The sequence below is a fragment of the Panthera uncia genome, chromosome B4 (genome assembly GCF_023721935.1).
Source record: "Panthera uncia isolate 11264 chromosome B4, Puncia_PCG_1.0, whole genome shotgun sequence".
In the NCBI taxonomy this organism is placed as follows: Eukaryota; Metazoa; Chordata; class Mammalia; order Carnivora; family Felidae; genus Panthera; species Panthera uncia.
Window position 1 is genome coordinate 87,450,074 of NC_064809.1, and position 17,202 is coordinate 87,467,275.

Below are 17,202 nucleotides of genomic sequence, written 5' to 3' on the forward strand. Positions count from 1 at the left end.
TTACTTGACGGTGCCTGGTTGGCTCAGTCTGTAGGGCATGCAACTCTTAATCTCAGGGTCAAGAGTTCAAGCCCCACGTTGGTCATGGAGCCTACTTTAAAAAAAAAAAAAATGCATATTAAGTGCAAGGTTCTTGGCACATAGTAAATGTTCAGCAAATGGCAACTCTCATTTTCCAGCCCAGCGTTTCCCAAACATCAGTCATTCACAGGCAAAGTCACATTTTTTGCCATGCCTGCATAACCCTCCACTAGAATGTACTTAATGTTTGTTACAAAATAACTGGTCCTTTTTATTTAGCATCATCCTTAGAAGTGAGACCTGGGAAACGATTGATGTGATGTACTGTATTTTTTACATATTAAAATTAATACATAACTACTGAAAATCTGAAATATTTGTTTTAGGTACTGCAATGGTATGTCCACCACCAGCAGAAAACACTGTTTTAATCCAACTTCAGCTCAGGAAACTGAGACTCAGAGACGTTAAGTGGATTTTTCAAGGTCACACAGGGAATTGTTGGAAAAGCCAGAAATGGAGGACGCATAACTAGGGAAGTGCTCTACTCCACATCAGCCTGCTGGTTTTACAGTGTTCTTAAATTTTTTTACATGTTTACTTATTTTTGAGAGAGAGAGACAGAGTGTGAGTGGGGGAAGGGCAGAGAGAGAGGGGAGCACAGAATCTGAAGCAGGCTCCAGGCTCCAAGCTGTCAGCACAGAGCCTGACATGGGGCTCAAACCCACGAACCACAAGATTGTGATCTGGGCTGAAGCAGGACGCTCAGCTGACTGAGCCACCCAGGTGCCCCTATAATGTTTTTAAACGACACATCGAGGAGTGCCTGCCTGGCTCAGTCATTAGAGCATGCAACTCTTGATCCCAGGGTTGTGAGTTCAAGACCCATGCTGGGCATAGAGCTTACTTAAATTTACAAAAGGGGGGCAGCTGGGTGACTCAGTTGGCTAAGTGTCAGGTCATGATCTCATGATCCGTGAGTTCGAGCCCCACCGTCAGGCTCTGTGCTGACAGCTCAGAGCCTGTTTGATATTTTCTCTCTCTCTCTCCTAAAAATAAATAAATAAGCATAAAAAAGAAAAAAAAAAAAAAAAAGACAGTCCTGAAAAGATCCCTGGGCCTCAAGTGTGGTGGTGACCTCTCATTCCATGCCCCCCTCTCCCCCAAGCCTATCACCCTGCTCTCAAGGCTCTCACCTCTGCCTAACCTTGGGGGAACCTCTTAGACCTTCTGAAAAGGATGTCAGCCTGACCTAGGACTAGCCTCTGACTCCCAGAGCAGTGGTCCCCTCCCCCAGGTGCAATAAGAAGCCTCAGAGCTTGTGTCTGGGGGGAGGGGGGGGAGGCTAGGGGTCAAGACCTGGCCTCTGACCCCGCCTGCAGCAGCCCCTGAAGCCCAGTCCATCTGGCCAAGAGAAGGACAAGGAGGGCCCAGAGTGCCTTCTCAGGGACTTCTCTTGTGGACTCTCGCTAACATTTACATTCCAGCCCGGAATATAAACTGGCCACGGGCTATGTCCACGTGTCTGGAAGGAAATACACCCTTTCGTAGAGATCCAAACACACACACAAAGAACTCATATTGAAATGTACTGAAAGGGAACATTCTTTTGCAAGTCCAATGTTAGCAAATGGAAGCAACATTTATATATTAAATTGGCTACAAACATTCCCGCCCTTCAGCATTAGGCAGAAGAGGAAGTTGAAGGCATTGGTTCACCTCGTTTCATCCCTGTCTGCGCTTGCACTGGGCACTTTGCACGGGTGGCTCGGCACCTGGGACAGGTGAGGCCGAGCAGCGGAGCCCTGGGGGCACCGCCTCGTGACACCCTGCATGACTGTGACTCCCGACGACTAGTAATGCCACAGAGGGAGTCCCCCTGCCGCGAGAGCAGCTACAGGCACAGGCATCAGTGTCGGATGGGCCTGGATTCTAAGGCCCCTCACCGCTCACAGGTTTGACCTCCAACAAATCACTTAGCCTTTCAGAACCGCAGTCCCCTCGTCTATAACACGCTCATAGGGTGGCCAGAAAAATTAAGTACTTTCTAGAGAAAGTGCTTAGTGCAGCAGGGATGCTTTTTTTTTTTTTTAATTTTTTTAAAGTTTATTTATTTTGAGAGAGACAGAGCGAGCGAGCAGGAGAGGTGCAAAGAGTAAGAGAGAGAATCCCAAGCAGGCTCCACACTGTCAGCACAGAGCCCGACGTGGGGCTTGAACCCACGAACCGTGAAATTATGATCTGAGCTGAAATCAAGAGTCAGATGCTGAACCGACTGAGCCACTCAGGTGCCCTCCCCACGTTTTTTTAAAGTTTATTTATTTATTCAGGGGTGGGGGGATGACTTTTATTTTTTTTTTCATTGTGCATTTTCCTAGACTGAATAATCATATGCAGTGAAATACAATTAGTTTTTTTTAATATTTTATTTATTTTTGAGAGAGACAGAGACAGAGAGAGAGCAGGAGAGGGGAAAAGAGAGAGGGAGACACAGAATCCAAAGCAGGCTCCAGGCTCCGAACTGTCAGCACACAGCCCAGTACGGGTCTTGAACCCACGAACCGTGAGATCATGACCTGAGCTGAAGTAAGATGCTCAACCAACTGAGCCATCCAGGTGCCCCTGCAATTAGCTTTTAATCCATAGTTTAAAAAGAATAGGGGATAGAAAACCTGCTACACTGATTCGATCTTAAATGCCCCTTCTAATCATATGAGTCCATAATTCTATGCATATTTAATATAAAAAGCAATTAATTTCCAAAGAGCCAAATTTCCAGGAAATAAAATTAGACACCCCATCAAACTAATTATTAGTTCCTTGCAGGGGTTAATTCTACAGGTGTAGTACATACCTGATTTTCTTTGAGGAAACACTCCCTATATGCAATTGATCCGTGGATAGACTCATGACTCAACCCTGGTCAATGAGCATTTTCTAACATCTAGCCATAGACATATAAGCCCATCCATCCTGGAACTCTTAGGAAAAGGAAGCACTCTGCTAGACATAGCCCATGACTTACTGATAGTCATCTTGCCACCATGAGAAAAGACCTTCCTAAAGAAGGAGCCATCACAGAGGGAGAAAAGAGAAGAAAGATGGAAGTAGATCAAGAGCCAATGAGCTTGTTTGGGCTCCTGGATCCAGCCATACCTGAATGGAGCTTTTCCTTGAACTTATCCATCTGTGATAAATAAATTCCTTTATTGGCTTAAGTCAGTTTGAGACAGGTTTCTTATTACTTGTAATCAAAATATCCTCACCAATAAAATAGGCAATATCATTTTCTTGCAAAAATACAAGGAAACCTAACCCAACGTATTCGCCCAACTTATTCCCATGGCAAGCAGAGAAGAGATAGATCTCAAGAGACTCAATCTCGGATCTTGTGGCGATCCACCTTGATGAGATGTTTCCCCTCAAGTACTGTGCATCTACCCTGCTACCTGGGACCCTATATTCTTTTCTACCAATCTACTCTCATCTCAGAAAACCTTGACCCCATAACCTTGGGAGTCCCCATAGTCAAGATATTGAACATATCCATCACTTCCCAAAACTTCCACAAGCCCCTTTATAATCCTTGCCTTTCACCCTTCCTGCCTCCTCCCCCCACATAACCCCTGATCTGCTTTCTGTTGCTATAGATTATTTTGCATTTCTGGAAAATTATATAAATGGAATCACAGAATACATACTCTTTTTTGTCTGGCTTCTTTTATTCAGTATAATTATCTTAAGGGGCGCCTGGGTGGCTCAGTCAGTTAAGTGTCCAATTTTGGCTCAGGTCACGATCTCACAGTTTGTGAATTCGAGCCCCGCATCCTCTGCACTGACAATGCAGAGCCCGCTTCAGATTCTCAGTCTCGCTCTCTCTCTGCCCCTACCCCGCTCATGCTCACCCTCGAGGGTGCGCCCTCTCTCTCAAAAAGAAATAAATAAGCAAACACTTAAAAAATTAATCCACATTGTTGTGTATATCAAAATAGTTCAGGAGAGCCTGGGTGCCTCAGTCGGTTAACCGTCCGACTTTGGCTCAGGTCGTGATCTCACCGTTCGTGGGTTTGAGCCCCACATCAGGTTCTGTGCTGACAGCTTGGAGCCTCGATCCTGCTTTGGATTCTGTCTCCCTCTCTCTCTGCCCCTCTCCCGCTTGTGCTCTGTCTCTCACTGTCTCTCAAAAATGAATACACATTTAAAAAAATAGTTCGTTTTTTTTAATTGCTGAATAGTGTTTCATTATGTTACAGATGGAATTGTCCATTCCCCTGTTGATAGACATTTGGATTGTTTCTAGTTTGGGGTTATTAAAAATAGAGCTGCTTGGGGCACCCAGCTGGCTCAGTTGGTAGGAACACCTGACTCTTGATCTTGGGGTCACGAGTCCAAGCCCCACACTGAGGGTAGAGATCCCTTTAAAAAAAAAAAAGGAACTGCTATAAATATTTGTGTACAAGTCTTTGCATAAACCTACGCTTTCCCTTCTCTTGGATAAAGACACAGGAGTGGAATGGCTGGGTCATGTGGCAGATGCGTACTAACCTGTCACAAGAAACTGCAGGGTACCCAGCCACACTGCACAGAGGAGTTCTGTTTGCTCTTCTCCAACACGTGCCATGGTCACTTCCATCTCAGCCATTTTAAGTGCATAGCAGTATCACATTGTGGTTTTAATTTACATTTCTCTAATGACTAATAATGTTGAGCATCTTTTCATGTCCCTATTTGCCATCTATGTCTTTTTTTTAATTTTTTTTTTTAATGTTTACTTATTGAGAGACAGAGAGACAGAGCATGAGCATGGGAGGGGCAGAGAGAAGGGGAGACACAGAATCCGAAGCAGGCTCCGGGCTCCGAGCTGTCAGCACAGAGCCTGACGCGGGGCTCGAACTCACGAACCGCGAGATCATGACCTGAGCCGAAGTCGGATGCTTAACCGACTAAGCCACCCAGGCGCCCCGTGTGCCTCTTTTTTTTGATGAAGTCTGTTCATATCGTTTACCTATTGTTTTAAGTTTATTTATTTATTTTCGAGAAAGAGAGAGAGAACAAGACACAGGCAAACAGAGGATCTAAAGCAGGCTCTGTGCTCTCAGCACAGAACCTGATGTGGGGCTTGAACTCACAAACCTTGAGATATGACCTGAGCCAAAGTTGGATGCTTAACTGACTGAGCCACCCAAGAACCCCTCTTTGGCCTATTTTTTAATTGATTGTTTACTTTCTGGTTCTAAGTTCTGAGATTCATTATGTTTTTGTAGCAGTTATGTTATTTGCAAATATTTCAGCCTGTGATTTGTCTTTTCATTCTCTAAGCAGTGTCATTGGAAGGGAAATTCTTAATTTTGATGAAAGCCATCTTACCAACCTTTTCTTTTATCAATTATACTTTTGGCATCTTCTCTAAGAAATCTTTGCCTAACCCAATGTCACAAAGATTTCCTCCTGTTTCTTTCAAGAACTTTCATGGCTTTGGGTTTTGCATTTAGATCTATGGTCCATTTTGAATTAATTCTTGTATATGGTGAGGGGTATGAATTGAAATTTATTTTAAACAAAACATTAAAAAAAAAAACAAAACCTTTAGGAGCACCTGGGTGGCTCAGTCAATTAAGCGTCCGACTCCTGATTTCAGCTCGGGTCATGATCTCACAGTTCATGGGTTCAAGCCCTGCGTTGGGCTCTGTGCTGGCAGCTCAAAGCCTGCTTGGGATTCTCTCTCCCTGTCTCTCTGCCCCTCCCCCACTCTCTCTCTTTCTCAAAAATAAATAAAACATACATACATACATACATACATACATAGAATATTCAAAAAAGGGGTGCCTGGGTGGCTCTGTTGGTTGAGCATCTGATTCTTGATTTCAGCTCAGGTCATGATCCCAGGGGCATAGGATCAAACCCTGCATTGGGCTCTGCACTAAACATGAAACCTGCTTGGGATTCTCTCTCTCTCTCTCTCTCTCTCTCTCTCTCTCTCTCTCTCTCTCTCTCTCCCCCCCCACCCCGCCCTCTGCCCCTCTCTCCTGCTCATGCTGTCTTTCTCTGTCTCTAAAAGTAAAAATACATATATGCAAAAAAGCAGATGAATATCCAATTGTCCCAGTGCCATTTGTTAAAAAGAGCATCCTTCCTCCCTGATTGCCTTTGTATCTTTGTCAAAAATTACTCGATAAGGAAAGTGTGGGTTTATTTCTAGACTCTCTAGTCTACCTGAATATTGTTTTTTAAATTTGCTTTATTGTGAGGGGCACCCAGGTGGTTCAGTCGGTTAAATGTCTGACTCTTGATTTCACCTCAGGTCATGATCTCACGGTTGGTGAGATCGAGCCCCACATCGGGCTCTGTGCTGGCAGCACGGAGCCTGCTTGGGATTCTCTCTCTCCCTCTCTTTGAGCACGTATGCTCTCTTTCTCAAAATAAATAAATAAACTTAAAATTTGTTTATTTTGTTTTGTTGTGGTAAAAATATGTATGTAACTGAAAATTAACCAGATTAAAATACACAATTCAAAAAAAAATACAATTCAGTGACATTGATTATATTCACAATGTTCTTCAATCACCATGATTTTTTCCAAAATGAATTCTTTTAATCTTTTTTCTTTAAAAAATACAAAAAAAGGGGCACCTGGGTGGCTCAGTCGGTTAAGTGTCCTACTTCGGCTCAGGTCATGATCTCATGGTTCGTGAGTTCAAGCCCCGCATCGGGCTCTGTGCTGACAGCTTGGAGCTTGGAGCCTGCTTCACATTCTGTGTCTCCCTCTCTCTCTGCCTCTTCCCTGCTCATGCTCTGTCTCTCTCTGTCTCAAAAATAAATAAACATTAAAAAAAATTGTTTAAATACAAAAAAAAAAACCCTGAGAATTTAGAATAGCCTTCTATCACACCCCTAGTGTTGTTTTCATATGAAAACATAATGCCAACGCTCCAGAAAGATGAACATATTTAGCCTGTAGCCTCGTGTGGATTCCACACGGCATCCCTCCATCCCTAGGTTGTTCAAATTCCCACTTGAGAACCTTGGAGGAAAGTAGAAGTTAGAGACCTTACAGGTGACTTTGAAGCCCCTTCATTTTACAGGCGTGAAAGCTGAGAGCTCTGATCCTGTGCTCGTGAATGACAAGGCCAGCTGAGAAATAAGAAATGCTATTTTTGTGCCATGAAGGGTTTGCACCAAATCCCGGTACCTCCCTCCATGAGACCTGGCTTTGGTGAGGCCATTGCTCTCCCTCTCAGGACACCACAGTAGTGAAGCCATGCGACCCTCCTTAGAGGGTCGACTTGAGAGTTCAACCAAGGCACAGGAGTGCCCCAAAGTCAACAGAAGAAGGGATGGTCAGGAATAGAAAAGAGCTCCCCGTGGGACTTCTGACCACCAGGATGTGGCCACTGAGGCAGAATGCTTGGAAAGAGTTCTCACAAGAGGCAAGGATGATACCGATCAGCAATTCCTGCCCTCAGGATGGACTGCGAATTGTCACTACAAATAGAAAACAGTTCCGTTTACAGACTTGATTGAAGAATGCTAGTGAGCAGCCTTACTTCTCATTTCTGGCTATTATTTTAGTGCTCCCTGCCCCCAAACACCGGGAATTGTGCTCTGATTTATCATATGAAGTGGGGTTTCTTGGCAGTAGCTGTAAGCTACTACTCCAATCAGTCGCTAACCCTGCTCACAAATGCAAATTTTCCTCTTTTTTTTAACGTGCATTTAATTTTTTAGTAATCTCTCTCTTTTTTTAAATTTTTTGTTTAACATTTATTTATTTTTGAGACAGAGAGAGACAGAGCATGAACAGGGGAGGGGCAGAGAAAGAGAGGGAGACACAGAATCCGAAACAGGCTCCAGGCTCTGAGCTGTCAGCACAGAGCCCGACGCGGGGCTCGAATTCACGGACCGTGAGATCATGACCTGAGCCGAAGTCGGCCACTTAACCGACTAAGCCACCCAGGTGCCCCTAATTTTTTAGTAATCTCTACACCCAGTGTGGGGTTCAAACTCACGACCCCGAGATCAAGAGTCACATGCTCTTCTGACTGAGCCAGCCAGGTGCCCCCAAATGCAAATTTTCTTAACAAGAAAAGCACAGGGTTTCTTTTAAGAACAATCGTAATATCTATGGCTAACACTTACAGAGCACCTACTACGATGTCGGCCATTATTCCAAGCACTCTTCATATTTATTAGAACTCTGTGAGATGGGAACTATTGTTTTCCCTCATTTTCTAGAAGAAATGGAGGCACAGAGAGATCAAACAACTGGCCAAAGATCACCCAGCTCGCCTCAGCTGTGTCCAGAGGCCTTAACAGCTACATTACAGGCATCTCCAATCAACACTGTGGTCTGGAGATGCTCCCTTGACCTCTCTAATGTGATTTACAGATACGCTTGTGAACGTTTGACAGCCTTGATGAGCAGAACGGCTGAGCGTGCTGGTGGCCAGTTGGAAAGCACACGAAGCCAGGGACTGGAGGGACGCCCAGCCTCCTGGTGGGCTCTGAGTCACATAGGTCAGCCAGGGCTGGCCGGCTCAGCCTGTCACCCTCAGCTGTCTCTCTTGTGTTGCACGGAGGAGCCGGGGCTCAGAGATGGGAACTGCCATTTATAAGCTCTCTGGCAAAATCAGCTTCCAGGTGAAGAAAACCCACATGCCCGGTAGGTCGTGTTTGCTTCTGAGTCTGATAGCACCTGGGCTGCCGGGAGGAGTAGGAACCTCCATGTTGGTTTGATTGTCTGTGCCTTTGATGTGATCGAAAGACCCAGCTGGCCTTCAGGGCTGGAGTAAATGCTTCAACACGGTCTGCTGTTTTGGTTTCTCATTCATCTGAGTTCGTTTATAAGCCAGTTCAGTTCGCAAGGAAGCTTTATTTCTTGTAAGCGAATGTGCTTTCAGAGTTAAACGAAGGATGGAGACCACAGAGCCATGCGGCTTCTTGCTATTACAGGACAGCTCAGTAGGTTTAATTTTCCATAACAGATGGAACATTAACTCCAGCATTATTTTGACCAGTTATAAATATCAAAGACATGTGTTTTGCAGTTCAGATTCTTCCTAAAAGGACTCAAGCCTTCTAAGCTTTAATCCACAGCTCCGAAAGCCTTCTTGAGAAGCAATGGAAAACGCATTCAGGCTTATGGCGCTGGAAGGAGCATTGTGGGGTGGGGGTGGGGGGTTCAGGTACAGTGGCACACCTGTGAATGCATGGGAGCTTTTGGGGTTCTGCCAGGCTCAAAGAGCGGGCAGATCCTGTTCTGTCCCCACCATAGTGTTACAGCATTCGCCACACTGTATTGTGAGTATCGCTTCTCTTACCCATTCCTCCCACTGAGGGCAGAGACTGAGTCTTCTCTTAACTAACAAGCCCTGGGATGAAGTAGGCACTTGCATTTTTTGCACGGACTTATGAATGTACACACACGCGTGGGGCGCCTGGGTGGCTCAGTCGGTTGAGCGTCTGACCTCGGCTCAGGTCATGATCTCGTGGTTTGTGGGTCCGAGCCCTGTATCGGGCTCCGTGCTGACCGTGTGGAGTCTGCCTGGGATTCTACCTCTTTTCCTCTTTCTCTCTGCCCTTCCCCCCACTTGCGCTTTCTCTCTCTCTCTCTCACTCAAAATAAATAAACTAAAAAAAAAAAAAAAGAATGTATACATGCATGAGGGATAAGCTCTGCAAATTAGTTGAGTCTGACTCTAGAGGCTGTGGCTTCTGGTGACCTTTGGATGCTGTGCTGTGAGCCAGGTCCCTGTTACCCTCCTACAGGTTTAATCAGGGCATCGGCACACAAAACATTTTGATGATGCTGATGACAATGTAGACTGCTTCATCCTTGGCTAGAATAAACACTGTGAATAGAGCTCTGCCCTAAATTTTCCTGCAGGGTTCTGCTTACCCGGCTACTACTTTAATGGGTAAAGTTACTTCATAATGAGGTCCCTTAAGGACTTAGTAATGGGGACACCTGGGTGGCTCAGTCGGTTAAGCCGCCGACTTCAGCTCAGGTCATGATCTCGCGGTCCGTGGGTTCGAGCCCCGCGTCGGGCTCTGTACTGACAGCTCAGAGCCTGGAGCCTGTTTCAGATTCTGTGTCTCCCTCTCTCTGACCCTCCCCCGTTCATGCTTTGTCTCTCTCTGTCTCAAAAATAAATAAACGTTAAAAAAAAAATTAAAAAAAATAAAGGACTTAGTAATGTAATGGATTCCATTACCAGACAAGTGTTGTGAGATTTCTATTTGCAGGTGAACAGAGTTGTAGAACTGCTCTTTTCAAAACATTTACATCAGAAACCAGTTCGGTAGTTTCCTCAAGACAATCAAACAGAGTTACCATGTGACCCAGCAATTCTATTCCTAGGAATGGAAAAACCCAATGTCTAGCAACCAGTGAGTGGATAGACAGCATGTGGCCCTTCCAGGCCATGGAATATTACTCAACGATAAAAAAAAAGAATGAAATTCTGATACATGCCACACATGCTGAGTGGGAGAAGCCAGCACACAAAAGGCCGCAGATTGTAAGATTCCATTTATAAGAAATGTCCAGAAAAGGCAAAGCCCCAGAAAGCAGATGAGTGGTCACCAGGAGACAGAGGAAGAAGAAAAAGGGAGTGACTGCTACCAGGTAGGGGATTTGTTCCTGGAGCGAATGAAATGTTCTGGAATTAGACAATGGGGATGGTTGCACAGCATTATGAATATACTAAAAAAGACCGAATTTTATTCTCTAACACGTAACTGTACATTATGTAACTTTTACCCCAATTGAAAATTGCAAAAAAAAAAAAAAAAGTACAGCGGCTTATTCTGTCTTTGCGAAATATATTCACTGACATGTTATGTTTAGATTTCGGGAAAGGCCAAGACAGCCCAGGGTGAAGTGCTCCGCCTACTGTGGGAACAAATGGGCCTTAGGCAACACGGGTTCATTACTCCAGGTCAGACGCTGGCTTTTGGTTTTGGGGGCTTCGCTTTCCCTCCGCCACGTGCATCTAACCAGGAGCCGTCTGTGCTCTCTCTTTCAGAAGGGAAATACATATGCCACTCTTACTGCCGAGACCTGGTGCATCTGGATTATCCACAGAATGGGAAATTAGCGCGCCGCACAAATGCTCGCGAAGTAAGACATTCGGGCAAAAAGAACGCTCAGGTAGGCAGGCCCTGTTGGGGGGCACTCTGCGTGGGTGGCGCCATCTCCCCCACGCGAGAGGAATGGCCTTGTCACCCCTGGGGCTCTGCAGGTCTCAGCCCCTGCTCCTCATCTGCCATTTCCCCCACCTTGGGGCCTGTCCAATCAGAAGCCTGAAATTAGGGCATGCAGTGCAAATGTGTGTCGCGCGCGCGCGCGTGTGTGTGTGTGTGTGTGTCAGTTGTCTCCATCTGATAAAGAACCTCAGCTCCAGCACTCCTGCTGGGGAATCCATCAAAGCAAGGATCTCGGCTGGCAGGTGGGGATCTACTTCCCAGTAGATCCTTAGCTTGGCCTCGCCCAGGACCTCCTCCTCCTGGTCTCCCTGCCTTTGCTGAGATTCTCCAAAGGAAGCGGGTGTGAGGGCTGGGAGGCCTGTTCCTCTGCAAACCCGACTATTTCTAGCATCCTCTCTCCTGGCACCTCAAGATTTTTCTTACAAAGTCAGCTTTTTCTCCCCCCCGCCCCCATAAGGTTGAGGACACTTGCATTGAATGCTCTTTGTCTTGGCAGTTTCTGGGAGCGCTCGGGTGTATCTGAACAGGGATACTGAAATTAGGCATCAGTATTCATCTTTCTTTCATACGTGAATAACGCTATGATTCAATTGGGGACCACGAGGCTGGCGATTCCTCACTGTCCCCCGACCAGTACAAAAGACCAGATCCATGGTTTTGTGGCCACTTTTTTCCGCTAACAAAGTTAACTCTTGATCAGAACAGTGATGGTTGTTGTTCAGCGTTTGTTCAGCGTGTGTGGTTCACATCTGCTGAATTCCCGTTCGACTTCATTACACTTGGCGGGGGCTCGGGATGTGAATGGAGAATCTGTCAAGGGCACGAATAACAACTTTTCTGGCAAACTGATGTCTTCGTTTTAAGTAAAGACTGATGTGAATTTTACAACTGGGGCCTACTGGACTTGCGGCAAAGCCGTGTCAGCCTTAAAACTAACCTCGGAATATGCCTTCATCTCAGGAAGAAAAGCTTGGATTAGGGATGCAGTTTGTAACTTAGTAGGATGACTGTGGAGCGAACAGAGAGGATCATAGAAGTATTATGAGAAGCCCCGGGGAGAACAAATATATGCTTGTTCGGCTTGAAAAAAAAAAAAAAAATCCAGAGTTCAAGTGCAAGGTTTAAACAAAGGCTTGAGGAAGTTTCTCAGAAGGTACCTGAACTGCCAGTGCTTAAATAATTTACATTCTTTGGTTATATAGATTTTTTTAAAAGGTAATACTGAGTTCTCCTATGTGGCCCTGAGAGTTTTAGAAAATGGTAATTTGGTACTTAATTTATTTTGGTTCAATTATTTTGAAATTGTAGAATATAAAATCTAGAAGTTGACATTTTGGGGAGTCCCAGATTTGGTGTGCAAGACAGAGCCACAAAGAACATGTGAAAACAGTCTTCCCGATAGGCTGAGTAAAAATTCCTCCCTATTAGAGTAAGAATGCCCCTCTAGCAGATCCTTTCCTGGACATACATCTGGAGGATAAAGATACATACCTGTCCTGGGGTGATGAGAATCCTATTAGAGCTTGAATATTTTTTTTTTCATGAGGCAAACCCAAAATGTGGTGCTATAATATATGGTTTCGACATTCTACCTAATTGATCTACTCTTGTGAATTGAGGTTTGTTACTTAGATTTTCTCTTGTTGGCTTTAAGTGTGCAAAATGATACATGCTGTGGTTCCAAAGTCATTAACAACTTTCCGAGTGTTGGCGATATCTCTAGCCTCAGGATATTAAGCCTCAGGTTACACACTTTTGGAAGTATCAGCTGATTGTGTTACAAGATCACTCAGTCTCATTTTAATCCCCAATGCCATTGGCTTTGGCCACTGATGGTTGCATAAACTTCAGAATGGTTTCAATTCAGCGAAGACCCTTGAACAATTCAAGTAGAATCTCCTAGAAAGCGTAGAATTTGGCCAAAGAACCAAAAAAACCAATTCTCTCACTCTTATTTTCCTGCTGCTTTCTGATTTGGTGAAGACTTTGAAAGATTGTTGACAAGCATTTTTCAACTATAAACCACATCTTAAAACGTATTTTGTTATTTATCAACTTCAGATTTTGATGAAACCTGGTATTCAGTTTCTACATTTGACACCATGAAGATTATGAAACTAAAATTTGACTGACTTTGCAAATCCACTTTTTTAAAGTTTATTTATTTATGTTGAGAGAGAGAGAGGATGAGCAAGCATGAGTCGGGGAGGGGCAGAGAGGGAGAGAGAGAATCTCAAGTGGGCTCTGCACTGTCAGACACAAGGCTCGATCCCACGAACTATGAATCATGACCTGAGCCAAAACCGAGAGTCGGATGCTTCACCAGCTGAGCCCCCCAGGTGCCCCCAAATTGCTTTATAGTCCATATATTTTTGTGATTATGAAAGTAATACATGGTAATTACAGAAACTTTGGAGAATGTAAAAAAGTTTAAGAAAGTATTAACATTAAAAAAAAAAAAGTATTAGGGGCACCTGGGTGGCTCAGTGAGTTGAATGTCCGATTTTGGCTCAGGTCATGATCTCACTGTTCGTGAGTTCGAGCCCCACGTTGGGCTCTATGCTGTCAATGCAGGGCCCACTTTGGATCCCTCTGTCTCTGCACCTCCCCCTCTTGTGCTCTCTCTCTCAAAAATAGATAAACATTTAAAAACTGATAATTTTTTAAAAAGTATTAAGATTGCCTATAATCCCACTACCCAGGAGTAATTACTCAGTATTTCGATATGTTTATTTCCTCTTTTAAAAGTGTCTATTGTCAGGGCGCCTGGATGGTTCAGTCAGTTCAACATCTGACTCTTGATTTTGGCCCTGGTCATGATCCCAGGATTGTGGGATTGAGCCCCACGCTGGGCTCCACACTGAACTTGGAGCCTGCTTAAAGTTCTCTCTCTTTCCCTGCACCCCTCTCCCCTGCTTGTGTGTTCTCTCTCTCTCTCTCTGTCTCTTTCTCTGTCTCTCAAATAAAAAAATAAGGTGTCTATTTTCTATATGTATTTCTTATAAAACTGGAATCATTAGAGGGCTAGATAATAGATATATCTTCACTCTTCATTACATGTGACCATTTTGCCTGTCACTCTATATTCTTTGAAAACATGATCTTGAAGATAGAATATTCATCTTGTTAATGTTTTATACTTGATTTAATAATTGTTTGTTTTAGTGTTGTTTCTTACTATTATAAAAAAACCTGCAATAACATATTTCCTTAAAAATATTTTTTATATATTTTTAACATATTTCCTGCAACATTTCCTACATATTTCCATTTTATATATTTTTAACATAATTTTTAACATATTTCCTGCAATAACATATTTCCTTAAAAAAAATTTTTTTAATGTTTATCTTTGAGAGAGAGACAGAGTGTGAGCTGGGGAGGGACAAAGAGAGAGGGAGATACAGAATCCAAAGCAGGCTCCAGGCTCTGAGCCGTCAGCACAGAGCCCGATGCCGGGCTCGAACTCACGAACCATGAGATCATGACTTGAGCCGAAGTAGGATGCTTAACCAACTGAGCCACCCAGGCACCCCTGCCATAACATAGTTCTATGAAAATCTTTTCTGCATGATTCCATTTATTTTCTTAATACAGACTCCTGAAGGAGAATTATTTGGTCAAAGGCTTTTATGACTCTTGATACAAAGTTCCAAATTCTTTAACAGAAAGTTTGTACCAGTTTGTACCCTCACCAACAATTCCTAAGCAGGCTTATCTCACTGTAAATTTACCTGTAGTCTCCTTCATGATGTGTTCCATTAAAAAAAAATTTTTTTAAGCTTAGTTCCTTAAGATTTGGTGGGTGAGGTGGGGAAATGACTGAGTGTCTGGGGCTATTCTAATTTTTCAAAACTGTGATTGATGGGGCTCAGTTGGTTTAGTGACCAACTCTTGATTTCGGCTCAGGTCATATCATAGTTTGTGAGATCGAGTCCCACCGGCTCTGCCTGTTTGGGATTCTCTCTCTCCCTCTCTTTCTCTGCCCCTCCCCATTCTTACTCTCTCTCTCTCTCAAAATAAATAAGTAAACTTTAAAAAATTGTGACTGGTGATTTTGTGACTCCCCAATCTGTCTTTCTCAGAGGGAAAAAAGACCCTTTATGCAGAGGGTATGGGGTTCACGATCAGTCGTCCTCTTGATCTTCTGAGAGGGGATCTCCTTCCAGAGTAGGGAATGAAATGGCAGGCCTGAGTGCCTTCCAGAAAAGGAGGGTACAAACGCCCACCACCACCTGTGTTTCTGATTGAGGCAAGGGCAGCGATTTAAGGATGAAGGATGTTAGAAGAGATACAGGTAATTAGGAAACCCGCCCCCTTTATTAAAATCCCTGAGGGGTTTGACTAAATGGGAGAAGTTATCTGTTCCTCTTTTACCTCCAGGTCCCTAAGGCCACAAAGTCACTCTTAAGTCACTGTGTGTTTTGTTTCCTTGGTTTTAGCACGTTACACTATGCACTCAGATTTTTAATTACTCCCCAAATAGAAGCAATTATTAGGTTCAGTCCTATGACACTGCCATTTTGGTCGGTCAGAAATGGCTGACTACTGACTCATTTCATAAGATGCCAACTCAAATGTAGGGAATTCTTCATCATTATGAGTTAATGGTAACGTTTTGTGGTGGGAGCACCTGATGTACGGCATCTACCGCACTCTTCGTGGGGTGGATGTAGATTCGTGGTTAACCGCAGGACAGAGCCTTCTCTTCCTGGCCCCATGGAGAGGGAGGTGGGGACCGTGGGATTTGTTTGTGGCAGCAAAGCCACCAGAGGGCGCTCTAGCATTGGTTACTGGAAGTTTGCGTGTTTGCCACAGATTCCAATGAAAAACAGTAAATATATAATTGCTAGTATTTATTGCATGCTTACGGACAGAACTAAAGTGTAACAAACCATGCCATTATTACTTTTGTTAACATCAGTTCAACTTCTGTGTGCTTGCCGTATATTATTTCATTCCACGCTTACCACAATTCTATCAGCAAGACACTTTTTATTTTTACAGATGAGGAGAGTGAAGCTTACAGAGGTTAGATGGTTTTACAGATGAGAAAAATAAAACTGATTTTATCTACAGGCTCAGCCCTCTATTAAAGCTTTCCTTCCTTCCCTCCCTCTTTTTTCGCTTTTCCCACTGGCAATGCAAAGGAGATATATCCTTGCTTGAAAAGAAAAAGAAAAAGAGCGGAAGCTCATTCCGAAGGGCCACGAACTTTCCACCCGTGCCTGCCCCCTGCTAAAGCAATACCACAACCAGCCACCCCCATGCCTGGTCCCACACATTTCTCAGGCCTCTGCCTCTATGACTCCTTAACCCCCTCAAGCTTGCCTGAGATGACTATTTGATACTGCTTTCAGCCTTATTCAAATTCAGAGGGGTGAGGGGCAGATAGGAGGAGAATGTTAGGACTCTCTATAACCCCTCAAAGATGGCGGCCATACAGTAGGTGCTCAAACTACCTACGCAGCACCGTGACTAAGAGCAAGAAGATACAAGGCATGCTGACTGCCGCTGCTAGCTGGGCGGCCTTGGCTTAGTCATTTGACCTCATCCTTAGCGTGTAGGCAACAAACATAGTACTAGCTCATTCTTTTTTTTTTTTTTTTTTATCTTCGACAATTAGGACATTTTTTTTTTTAATATATGAAATTTATTGTCAAATTGGTTTCCATACCACACCCAGTGCTCATCCCAACAGGTGCCCTCCTCAATACCCATCCCCCACCCTCCCCTCCCTCCCACCCCCCATCAACCCTCAGTTTGTTCTCAGTTTTTAACAGTCTCTTATGCTTTGGCTCTCTCCCACTCTAACCTCTTTTTTTTTTTTTTTTTCCTTCCCCTCCCCCATGGGTTTCTGTTAAGTTTCTCAGGATCCACATAAGAGTGAAAACATATGGTATCTGTCTTTCTCTGTATGGCTTATTTCACTTAGCATCACACTCTCCAGTTCCATCCACGTTGCTACAAAGGGC